The sequence below is a fragment of the Chiloscyllium punctatum genome, chromosome 1 (genome assembly GCF_047496795.1).
Source record: "Chiloscyllium punctatum isolate Juve2018m chromosome 1, sChiPun1.3, whole genome shotgun sequence".
NCBI lineage: Eukaryota > Metazoa > Chordata > Chondrichthyes > Orectolobiformes > Hemiscylliidae > Chiloscyllium > Chiloscyllium punctatum.
Window position 1 is genome coordinate 2,691,568 of NC_092739.1, and position 12,912 is coordinate 2,704,479.

At 42.5% G+C, this 12,912-nt stretch overlaps 3 non-coding genes across 3 annotated transcripts; all 3 read right to left on the reverse strand.

Moving 5' to 3' along the window:
• Positions 1–7,867: 7,867 nt before the first annotated feature.
• On the reverse strand, positions 7,868–7,941 carry trnai-aau (transfer RNA isoleucine (anticodon AAU)). The gene has a single exon. It is a non-coding gene; the product is annotated as a tRNA-Ile (tRNA).
• Positions 7,942–9,980: 2,039 nt separating this feature from the next.
• Positions 9,981–10,054, reverse strand: trnai-aau (transfer RNA isoleucine (anticodon AAU)). The gene has a single exon. It is a non-coding gene; the product is annotated as a tRNA-Ile (tRNA).
• Positions 10,055–12,094: 2,040 nt separating this feature from the next.
• On the reverse strand, positions 12,095–12,168 carry trnai-aau (transfer RNA isoleucine (anticodon AAU)). Its single transcript has one exon. It is a non-coding gene; the product is annotated as a tRNA-Ile (tRNA).
• Between the last annotated feature and the right edge of the window lie 744 nt (positions 12,169–12,912).

Consider the following 12,912-nt stretch of genomic DNA (forward strand, 5'->3'; position numbering starts at 1 on the left):
TGGTATGACTCCAGTGGACAGTGAGGATGCAAAGATCATTGCCAAAACACAGTAATCACTTGCCTCCCTTCCCATAACAACATAGGTTATCTCCTTTCTGGCCCAGGGCACTTATCTATCCCATGATTTTTAAATATTTTCAGCACATTCTCTGTCTTAACATCGACCTGTTCCACCATATCAACCTGTTTCACGTTGTCCTCACAAGGAACAAGGTGAACAAGCAAAGTACTCAGTAAAGACCTCCCCTACCTGCTCAGACTCCTGGCACAAGTTTGCTTCACTATAAGGGGTATAAATGTGGAATTATGTCTCAGCACTGAATTAATGTAAAGATATTGCAGTGTACAATCACTCGACTACTTTGAATATTGAACGGTATTTTAACTGAGAAAACACAGTTAAATTAATTTGATTATGTTTCACTTCATGTTAACATTTATTTTATTTAGAACCACAATAAGAGTTTCCTTTTTACATATATTAAACCTACTTAAAATTCATCGCACGTTTATGTGAAGAAAATAGAATTTGCATCTGTTTGTTCCTTCCTTTATCAATGACTGTTCATTTTGAAATTGTGGAAATTGTACGTTGTTGACAGGAAGGGAACTTGTCTTCGGCTTAATGTTCATATTGAATGACTGATGCATTTTTAAAATTAAAGTACAATGATCACGCAGTTTTGTCAATTTGTCTTTCAAAGAATTGTCATGAGATTCTCTTTATTTAAGACTATCATTCATTTATTCTATTGTTTGTGTAAAATATTGTTTAATTTCCAGTCCATTACACACAGAAACTACCTAATTAATTCCCATTCAACTTACTACAATAAACAGCTGATTAGTTTTCATTTGAGTAACCATATTAAACATAATATTGTAGTCCTGCCGTCCTGAGTGGGAGCATACGAAAGGAGCCTGTGGAGCTGTGACAGTGTCTCTATTACTACACCCGAGGGAAGGTTTCAAATCACTCCTTCACCACAAATATATCAAGAGCTGCTCTGAATGGAGATTAGAGAGTACCTAAGCACAGATTGAACTGCTTTTCAATCCAACATTAGATCTGCTTTTATCTATTCTATCAATAATCACAAAATCTGATGCTTATTTGTGTCAGGTTACCAAGAAATATGTGTTGGAAAATTCGCTTTAGCCACTTTGCTTTTACAAAAGACTTACATCTGTCCCTGTTTTCTCTGACTGGAAGAAATCTGAAGAGGATTTTCACTTTTACGAAGAAAAGGGGAGGTGTTTCCCATATAAATTAATGCTTCTTCGACGAACGCCTTTTCAGTTTATGTCAGGTTTCATAATAACGCTTTACTTTCGGATAGTGGGGAGACCTGTATCTAATTCTGTCGCTTATAAATTCCTGGAGAATATTTGAAAATGTTGCAGAATTAAAGATTACGATGTCTAAGTAATGAGATTGATCTTTTATTGCTGCAAAGGGGCAAGTCCAAAAATTTGAAACACATTAAACATTATTCTGTCGTTGTATAAATTGAAAATAAAGTTGATATCTTCTTCAGTAAACTAACAAATGCTACCACGTATTACTTGTCAGTCAGCTGATTACCTACTTTGTTACAAAATGTTGTGATTCATCTATATATTACTCTGTCCTTTGATCAAAGTGAATTTGTAATTGTTGTTCAGTTTATGAATTGTCAGAAATTTGTTTTTATTTTTTTATTCACCTGTTCATTTTGACCGTAAGATTGAAATGCTTTGGAAATATTGGAGTTTGTTCATTTAAAAATAATGTCTGCACATCTTACTTCTTGTATTACGATTCAAGTATGTTTTCTGGTGGAATTCTAGGAAATATCAAACATTTGTTGGCTTCAAATTAGGTCTTTAACACCCAGTTATCAGTCTGTTGTTAATGTTTCAGCTGTTGCATTGACATTGATTAGGTACTCATTCAGAGAAATCAACTGACAATTATAAACTTGCAGGTTTATTGAATTGAGAAAAAGATACAGACGTGGAAACATTTTTTAGAAGGAATTGCTTTTTCATTCAAATGTGTAGGCTGTTCAAGAATTCTATATCGCCTTCTATTGGTTTTCTTGTCGAGAATGTAAATTTATAATTCATGTGAATTTTAATGTGTTCTGTATTTTGAAATTTGTATCAGATTTAAGAAGAAAAAGAGGAGCGATTAACATCAAACGTTCAGTGAATAGAAAGCACAGTAAATTAAATTGACAGAGGTAACTTTTAGTATTGTCTCTGAATATTTAGTCAAATATTTCTAATGGCAAGAGCGTTGTACCGGTAAAGCACAGCAGGTCAGGCAGCATTCAAGGAGAAGCAGAATCGATGTTTTGGGCATAAGCCCTTCATCAGGAATCTTTTCGATACTCCTGCTCTTTGAATGTGCCTGCACTTTTGCAACACCACAGCTTTCCTCACTTTCTCCAAACATGCTTAATGAACATGAACTGAAAATGTTAGCATCAGCAGCTGAACAATACCAAATAAACACATTTTTTGCAATATTTATAGTGAAAACTTGTTTGAGAACATGCATCAAATCAGATCGAACAACATCTCTTGCCGTTAGAACACTTGGCCCTTCATAATAAAGAATAACCATGCTTTGAACAACCAGGATAGTGTATAACGACTGAACTGAAATACCAGAGGACAACGATTGCATTTATTGAAGGGAATGATAACCAGATCCTTACTGTGATAGTGCGATTGATCTCAGAAACAATAAAATTTTACTGTGATTATTCTCTGAACAGTAATTAGATGGTCATGAGGATCTTTGTGCGACTTTATGTGCAGTGTTTTGTTTGAACATTGATTTCAGTAACATTGAGATATTTTACATATTGACAATTGACAGTTAAAGGTAAGTTTTAAATGCGACAGTTTTAAAACATTGTCAGTTTTATTTAGCAAAACACAATTCTAAGTTTATACAATCCCTACTGTGTGGAAACAGGCCATTTGGCCTAACAAGTCAACACTGACGTTCCAAAGAATAATCCACTCAGCACCATTCTGCTCTCAAATTACTGGACATTTACTCCTGACTAATGCATATAACCTACACATCCCTGAACAGAACATGCAGCTTAGCATGGCCAATTTACCTAACCTGCATATCTTTGGATTGTGGGAGAAAACCAGAAGGTGGCCCTGTGTATTGTTAAAAGACCATAATACCAAGTACCATCCCCAAAGGACTTAAGATGTATCTCTGAGCTGCGGTACTGTCTCTGATTATCTACATCCCACAATTTACTAAACTGCATGCATCAGCGTCTATTTCATGTGGATTATCAGATGCAGGGACCGTTAATAATACATATGAAATTATATTTGACAAATCCCAATACTAAGAGAGCTAGCATCATAACTCTAAGATCCCCAGCATTCTAAAAATTCTGCTGAAGTACAATAAAACTTAATACATAATCCTACAGAAATAATCCCGCACTCGTGTCACCACTGTATAATCAGTTACTCTAAGTCTGTTCAGCCTGAGTTTCAGCGGGTCTTCCGTTGATTCGGCTGTCCAGACTTCTTCCCCAACTGGAGATTCTACTGGCCCTTTGATCCGAGTGTAGTGAGTCCAGCCTTTCTCCACCATCCTTATTGCCGTTTCGGTAATCAAAAGAGCCTGATATGGCTCAATTTAGTCTCTGTCCATGATTTTACTAAGACCCAATCTCCCGGCCGGATGGGATGAACGGTGAATTCAAGGGGTGGAGTCTGTGCCAATAAACTCTGTTTCCTGAGGAGAGACAAAGAGGCGGACAAGCCCAGTGTAATATTTCTTTAGAATAAGTCTTTAGTGTTGGGAATTGTCAATTCTCCGTTCATTCCTAGATAAGGTAATCCAAATATGATTTCATAGGGGATCGTCCCAAATTTTTCCTTGGGGCTTTTTGGACTCACAAGAGAGCGAAAGGTAAACATTTGGTCCAAGGGAGTCTAGTTTCTATTATCAATTAAGAGAGCTGTCGTTTGAGTGTTTGGTTCATTCTCTCAAACCTTCCTGATGATGGTGTGTGCCATGGATTATGGTACTCCCAGGAAATTCCCAACCCTTTCATTATCTCCTGTAACACTTTAGAGGTAAAATGAGTTCCTTGGTCGAAATCTATATGGTTCACTAGCCCATATCGGGGAATTATGTGCTCCAATATTGATTTACACACCACACTCGCAGTGGCAGTAGCTCGGGGGTATGCCTCAACCCAACCAGATAGATGATCTACTATGACCAGTATATATCTTAGTCTTCCTACTCTGGGTAGTTCAGTATAATCTTCTTGTATACTCTGGAAGAGTCTCAATCCCGGGTCTCTTCCTCCCGGGGTCTGTTTTCTCAAGACCTTATTATTTACCTTTCTGCATATGATACATCCCTCACATATGTGTTTAGCAATTGTATATATTCCTTTACATCCATATTCCCTAAGAACTAAAAGATACGTTGCTTGTACTGCCCAATGGCTGACTTGATGTAGGACAGACATAATTTCTCGCATCATCATTTTGTTTAACATTTCCCTTCCATCAGGTAAAATCCAATGCCCATCTGCTGTTTTTTTTCAGCCCCAAAATCTGTCAATTCCTTTTCAATTCTTTCAGTAAATATAACAGCTTCCGGGGATCAGGAACAGGAGATATTAGGGAATGAATTAGCACTCCTTGTGTGTCCATGCATGCTTCCTTAGCCACTTTATCGCCTAATCTATTCCCCCTAACTTCTGGTTCATTTCCTTTCTGATGACCATTTACATGCACTACCGCTATTTCTCAGGGGAGTAATAGGGATTCCAAGACCCGTTTAATCAACACCTCGTGTGCAAATTCCTTCCCCCGGCTATTGATCAGTCCTCTTTCCTGCCATATCTTTCCAAAAGTGCCAACACCAAATACATATTTAGAGTCACTGTATGCTGCTCCCTCTTTATTTTCTAACGCCCTAAGGACACTTTCCAATGCATAGAGTTCGCAGGTCTGAGCTGACCACCCATTTGGCAACCTTCCTGCCTCTACCACACCACCTTCCATCCCGTCTACAACTGCATACCGATTATGTCTTTTCTCTTCAGTCACCCGGGATGATCTGTCTATAAACAGTCAGGCTCCTGCACGAAGCGGAACATCTCTCAGGTCCATGCAGACCTTAGTTTGGTATTCTATAATGTCAAGGCAGTCGTGCTCTGGATTCTAAGGAGATTCTCCTTCCCCTTTCCAAAGAAAGGCAGCTGGATTTAAACAATTGTCCGTGACCAACACTAGATCATCCTTTTCTACTAATAATGCCTCATATTTAAGAACCTGCGAGTCTGTCAACCATCACCCAGCTTTTTGGTTTAGGATTGTTCTCAGTTGGTGTGGAGTGCTTACTATTAGGGCTCCCCCAAGTGTAAGCTTCCTGCTTTCCTCCATCAACAGTGCTGTGGCAGCCACAGCCTGCATACACTCAGGCCACCCCCGGGATACTGGATCCAACAGCTTTGAAAGATATGCTACTGGCTGTTTCATTCCTCCCCACCTCTGGGTTAATACTCCCAAAGCCACTCTCTTATCTACGGTAGCAAAGAGCTGGAAAGGTTTATCTAGAGAAGGTAAGGCTGACCCGGGGGCATGGATCAGATCTCTTTTGAATTCTTAAATAGTTCTTTTTCCTCTTCTTCCCAACTCAGACATTTTGGTTCCTCCTCTAATGGTTTGAGATATAATTTATTCGTCTTTTGAGCATAAGAATCAATCCATAATCTGCAATATCCCGTTAAACCCCCAAAATTATGATATTCCCGTTTATTCCTGGCAGCAGAATCCCCACTATTCCCTTTAACCGTTCCAGGCTTCCCTTTCGCTTCCCTCACGAACTAAATGTCCCAAGTATTTCACTTCTCGGTCCACATATTGTAATTTGTTTTTAGATACCCGCGGTCCCTGCTGACCCAGGAAATTCAATTTTTTTTTTGTGGCTTCTACTACTCTTTCTCTTCTCTTTCCTGTTACTAAGAGGTCGGCTACATACTGCAACAGGATAGTTCCCTTGCTGCTGCTACATTTCTCCAATATTTGTTCTAACATCTGTCCAAATAAATTTGGGGATTGCATAAACCCCTGGGGGAGCACGGTCCACTGGTATTGGTGTTTCCGTCTTTTTTTTGGGATCTTTCCATGCAAAGGCAAAAAATTCCGACTTTCCTCCTAAAAGGCATCCTTTAAATCTATCACACTAAACCATTTGTGGTCAAGAGGGATCGTACTTAATAACGTACAATTCAATATTCTCAACTCCTGCACCAATCGAGAACTTCGATCGGATTGACGCACTGGTAGAATGAGGATATTATAAGGAGACATACTTAGCTCCAACAGTCCATCTCTAGCTCCTCAATTCCTGGCTGCAGTCCTCGTTTACCTTCTATGGACATGGGATATGGTCGATCAGAAACAACATCCCCTTTCCTTTTTAAACTTATTTCTAAGGGACGGATCTGTATTTTACCACGATTGCCTTCTCTAGCCCATATAATAGGGTCTACCTCTCTCTCTCCACATCTTCTGTCAACATTACCATTTGTACAACTAATTCTTTTTTCCTGAATTCAAATCTCCTGTCCTAAGAGGGTAATTAAATCTCTCCCTGGTAAGTTACTTCCTATATCAGGGATATACAACTGTTCCCCTGAAACTGTATCCTTCGGACCTTCTATCATCACAGGTTCAAATACTGGAACAGTAAATTTTTCCCCTTGAACCCCTGGAAACAGTAATTGACCGTGTTGACATTCCGACTATCTTTGGTTTAAAATTCAGCGACGACAATGCTGCCCCAGTATCTACTAGGAAGCCTACCTCTTCCCCACAGGGTCCCACCTTCAAGTTTATTAAGCGTTCCTGGTGGCTCCCCGGGGCAGGAAACCCTGATACCGTGATTTTGAACACTGGCAATATGGGCATTTCCTTTCGCAACGCGGCATACGTTGGTCGGTGAGCTCAGCTGGTTAGAGCGTGGTGCGAATAACGCCAATAATGTGGGTTCAGTCCCCACACTGACCATGTGCAGTGTTTGCGTGCTGGTTAGAGCTGAGCTGACTGATGAGCGCAGCTGGTGCGATGAAAGCAAATGCGGCTGTGCATTTCCTGCTTCAAATCGATCGCACGGTAGTCTGAAGTATTTCCTTTCGTTGCAAAGCTTTTCAACAAGCTTCTGGCTTTGTGGGGCACGTCATGCACTGTCATTATCACCTTTGCATCTGGAGCCTTGACTCACCTTCTCTCAGCGTGGTGGAAATAGCTCCATAATACCCCCCCCCCCTTTGTTTTTATCTTTATCTTTAATCAGTTAGACTCGAAACGTCAGCTCTTTTCTCTCCTTGCAGATGGTGCCAGACCTGCAGAGATTTTCCAGCATTTTCTCTTTTGGTTTCAGATTCCAGCATCCGCAGTAATTTGCTTTTATTAATGGCTCTGTGATATTGCTGGTGATATGATAACTCCAGTGTCGATGCATGAGAGGTGAGCAAGCGAACGAATTGCCTCTGGAAGTCGTGTGACGAGTATTAACAGAGATCCAGGAAAATAACACGAACGAATCTTTGATTGAATTGAAGCCTGAACTCTGGTTCCCCTCCGAGACTGTGCCAGGTCTGCCTTTTTCCTGCACATATTTCATGTTTTGCATTTGTTGGCGAAAACAACTGAGACTGGTTGTTTTGCTGCCGACAACAGTCACCAGTCATCACCTGTACGGCGATCAAGTCGTGCATCTATCCCTGTCAAACGCTTTATTGCGCAGGTGGCGCTTCCGGCTTTGTGGAGCACGTCGCTTGGAAGCACAGCAACCACACAAGCGCTGCATGTGGTCAGTGTGGGGATCGAACCCACGACCTTGGCGTTATTAGCACCACGCTCTAACCAGCTGAGCTAACCGACCAACGCTGGCGGCTGGGCGAAAGCAAATGCCTATATTGCCGGTGCCCACAACCACGGCTGCTCTGCATTTTCTGCTTCTCATCGATCGCACGATAGTCTGAAGTATTTCCTTTCGTTGCAAAGCTTTTCAACATAAAAAAACATTTACTTTTCCGAACGCGCATACTCGAGTTAACCATTTGCTCTGATATCTAAAATTAAGCACAATGTCCGACCGCATGCAATTTCAATCGCAACGCCACCAGCTCAGCTGCAGCTTCTCACGTTGACAAATTTCGTCTGGAGAACCGTACCTTCAAGGGTCGCTCACTGTTCTTCTGGATACTCACAGACCTTTGGAGTCAGGGTTATGTGCTGCTGATTAACTGCTACGAACCTTATGCCAAATGCATTGGAATTGTAATCTATCAGTGAGGTTCTTTCTGCTCCCGAACGACGCAGTTGCTTTGGTGTCAGCAACAGCTCAGAAGTCAATTGCACGTTTTGCTCAATGACTCATGTTCCTTATGCAATCTTCGTTTGACAGCAAGTTATCAGGCCTTCCTGCAGAGTTTGTCAGCGACAGGTCAGCTGCTAAAACGATTGCTTCAGACAGCATGCTACACCCTACATTTGAAAATGGAAAAGGTGCAAACGTTTACAGGCTGAACACTCGCTCACTATTTCGCCTGGCGCGTCAGAGGCTGGGAGCTGATCTTACGGAGGTTTTTCAATCATGAGGGGGATGAATCGGGTAAATAGACAAGTTCCTTTCGCTCAGGTGGGGCAGTTCAGAACTAGAGGGTATAAATCTGGTGTGGGAGGGTGAGAATTCGAAAGGCAGTGAGGGGCAACGGCTGCACGCAGAGGGTGGTGCGTTTCTGGAATAACTTACCAGACCAGCTGGTGATGGATGGTATAATTCCAATACTGTTAAGGAATCTGGGCGTGTACTTGAATCGGAGGGGTTGAGAGAGAAATGGGTCAAGTGCATGCAATCGCGGCTGGATGAGTTGAGGATATCTGTTCGGAATGGACGAGTGCGACCGAAGACTGTGTTTTCAGTGCTGTCCACATCTATTGGCTCTATGATAGTGCAGGTGAAATGATAAAAAAGATGAATTAAAAAAAGAAGTAAAATTGTCTGAAGTTGTTGAATTCAAACAACTTCAGGTAATTTTATTTCAATTATTTTATTTATCTTTTTTAGTTGTGTTTTTTTTCACTGTTCTGCACCTCTTATTTCTTGACTGTCTCTCTTTCTCTCGCTCCCCACTCTCTCAATACCTTTTTCCTCTCCTCTTCCCGCTTTGCTACCCTTCTCCCCTGTTTTCCATTTTGTCTCTGCTTCACCCATCCCTCACATATTTTGTCACATAGCGCTGGCTTGAGCCTGGGTCATTCACGCCTCTTAATCTCCCTTTAATCTCTCCATGCACTGTCATTATCACCTTTGCATCTGGAGCCTTGACTCACCTTCTCTCAGCGTGGTGGAAATAGCTCCATAATACTCCCCCTTTGTTTTTATCTTTATCTTTAATCAGTTAGACTCGAAACGTCAGCTCTTTTCTCTCCTTGCAGATGGTGCCAGACCTGCAGAGATTTTCCAGCATTTTCTCTTTTGGTTTCAGATTCCAGCATCCGCAGTAATTTGCTTTTATTAATGGCTCTGTGATATTGCTGGTGATATGATAACTCCAGTGTCGATGCATGAGAGGTGAGCAAGCGAACGAATTGCCTCTGGAAGTCGTGTGACGAGTATTAACAGAGATCCAGGAAAATAACACGAACGAATCTTTGATTGAATTGAAGCCTGAACTCTGGTTCCCCTCCGAGACTGTGCCAGGTCTGCCTTTTTCCTGCACATATTTCATGTTTTGCATTTGTTGGCGAAAACAACTGAGACTGGTTGTTTTGCTGCCGACAACATCCACCAGTCATCACCTGTACGGCGATCAAGTCGTGCGTCTATCCCTGTCAAACGCTTTAATGCGCAGGTGGCGCTTCCGGCTTTGTGGAGCACGTCGCTTGGAAACACAGCAACCACACAAGCGCTGCATGTGGTCAGTGTGGGGATCGAACCCACGACCTTGGCGTTATTAGCACCACGCTCTAACCAGCTGAGCTAACCGACCAACGCTGGCGGCTGGGCGAAAGCAAATGCCTATATTGCCGGTGCCCACAACCACGGCTGCTCTGCATTTTCTGCTTCTCATCGATCGCACGATAGTCTGAAGTATTTCCTTTCGTTGCAAAGCTTTTCAACATAAAAAAACATTTACTTTTCCGAACGCGCATACTCGAGTTAACCATTTGCTCTGATATCTAAAATTAAGCACAATGTCCGGACGCATGCAATTTCAATCGCAACGCCACCAGCTCAGCTGCAGCTTCTCACGTTGACAAATTTCGTCTGGAGAGCCGTACCTTCAAGGATCGCTCACTGTTCTTCTGGATACTCACAGACCTTTGGAGTCAGGGTTATGTGCTGCTGATTAACTGCTACGAACCTTATGCCAAATGCATTGGAATTGTAATCTATCAGTGAGGTTCTTTCTGCTCCCGAACGACGCAGTTGCTTTGGTGTCAGCAACAGCTCAGAAGTCAATTGCACGTTTTGCTCAATGACTCATGTTGCTTATGCAATCTTCGTTTGACAGCAAGTTATCAGGCCTTCCTGCAGAGTTTGTCAGCGACAGGTCAGCTGCTAAAACGATTGCTTCAGACAGCATGCTACACCCTACATTTGAAAATGGAAAAGGTGCAAACGTTTACAGGCTGAACACTCGCTCACTATTTCGCCTGGCGCGTCAGAGGCTGGGAGCTGATCTTACGGAGGTTTTTCAATCATGAGGGGGATGAATCGGGTAAATAGACAAGTTCCTTTCGCTCAGGTGGGGCAGTTCAGAACTAGAGGGTATAAATCTGGTGTGGGAGGGTGAGAATTCGAAAGGCAGTGAGGGGCAACGGCTGCACGCAGAGGGTGGTGCGTTTCTGGAATAACTTACCAGACCAGCTGGTGATGGATGGTATAATTCCAATACTGTTAAGGAATCTGGGCGTGTACTTGAATCGGAAGGGTTGAGAGAGAAATGGGTCAAGTGCATGCAATCGCGGCTGGATGAGTTGAGGATATCTGTTCGGAATGGACGAGTGCGACCGAAGACTGTGTTTTCAGTGCTGTCCACATCTATTGGCTCTATGATAGTGCAGGTGAAATGATAAAAAAGATGAATAAAAAAAAGAAGTAAAATTGTCTGAAGTTGTTGAATTCAAACAACTTCAGGTAATTTTATTTCAATTATTTTATTTATCTTTTTTAGTTGTGTTTTTTTTTCACTGTTCTGTACCTCTTATATCTTGACTGTCTCTCTTTCTCTCGCTCCCCACTCTCTCAATACCTTTTTCCTCTCCTCTTCCCTCTTTGCTACCCTTCTCCCCTGTTTTCCATTTTGTCTCTGCTTCACCCATCCCTCACATATTTTGTCACATAGCGCTGGCTTGAGCCTGGGTCATTCACGCCTCTTAATCTCCCTTTAATCTCTCCATGCACTGTCATTATCACCTTTGCATCTGGAGCCTTGACTCACCTTCTCTCAGCGTGGTGGAAATAGCTCCATAATACTCCCCCTTTGTTTTTATCTTTATCTTTAATCAGTTAGACTCGAAACGTCAGCTCTTTTCTCTCCTTGCAGATGGTGCCAGACCTGCAGAGATTTTCCAGCATTTTCTCTTTTGGTTTCAGATTCCAGCATCCGCAGTAATTTGCTTTTATTAATGGCTCTGTGATATTGCTGGTGATATGATAACTCCAGTGTCGATGCATGAGAGGTGAGCAAGCGAACGAATTGCCTCTGGAAGTCGTGTGACGAGTATTAACAGAGATCCAGGAAAATAACACGAACGAATCTTTGATTGAATTGAAGCCTGAACTCTGGTTCCCCTCCGAGACTGTGCCAGGTCTGCCTTTTTCCTGCACATATTTCATGTTTTGCATTTGTTGGCGAAAACAACTGAGACTGGCTGTTTTGCTGCCGACAACATCCACCAGTCATCACCTGTACGGCGATCAAGTCGTGCGTCTATCCCTGTCAAACGCTTTAATGCGCAGGTGGCGCCTCCGGCTTTGTGGAGCACGTCGCTTGGAAACACAGCAACCACACAAGCGCTGCATGTGGTCAGTGTGGGGATCGAACCCACGACCTTGGCGTTATTCGCACCACGCTCTAACCAGCTGAGCTAACCGACCAACGCTGGCGGCTGGGCGAAAGCAAATGCCTATATTGCCGGTGCCCACAACCACGGCTGCTCTGCATTTTCTGCTTCTCATCGATCGCACGATAGTCTGAAGTATTTCCTTTCGTTGCAAAGCTTTTCAACATAAAAAAACATTTACTTTTCCGAACGCGCATACTCGAGTTAACCATTTGCTCTGATATCTAAAATTAAGCACAATGTCCGGACGCATGCAATTTCAATCGCAACGCCACCAGCTCAGCTGCAGCTTCTCACGTTGACAAATTTCGTCTGGAGAACCGTACCTTCAAGGATCGCTCACTGTTCTTCTGGATACTCACAGACCTTTGGAGTCAGGGTTACGTGCTGCTGATTAACTGCTACGAACCTTATGCCAAATGCATTGGAATTGTAATCTATCAGTGAGGTTCTTTCTGCTCCCGAACGACGCAGTTGCTTTGGTGTCAGCAACAGCTCAGAAGTCAATTGCACGTTTTGCTCAATGACTCATGTTGCTTATGCAATCTTCGTTTGACAGCAAGTTATCAGGCCTTCCTGCAGAGTTTGTCAGCGACAGGTCAGCTGCTAAAACGATTGCTTCAGACAGCATGCTACACCCTACATTTGAAAATGGAAAAGGTGCAAACGTTTACAGGCTGAACACTCGCTCACTATTTCGCCTGGCGCGTCAGAGGCTGGGAGCTGATCTTACGGAGGTTTTTCAATCATGAGGGGGATGAATCGGGTAAATAGACAA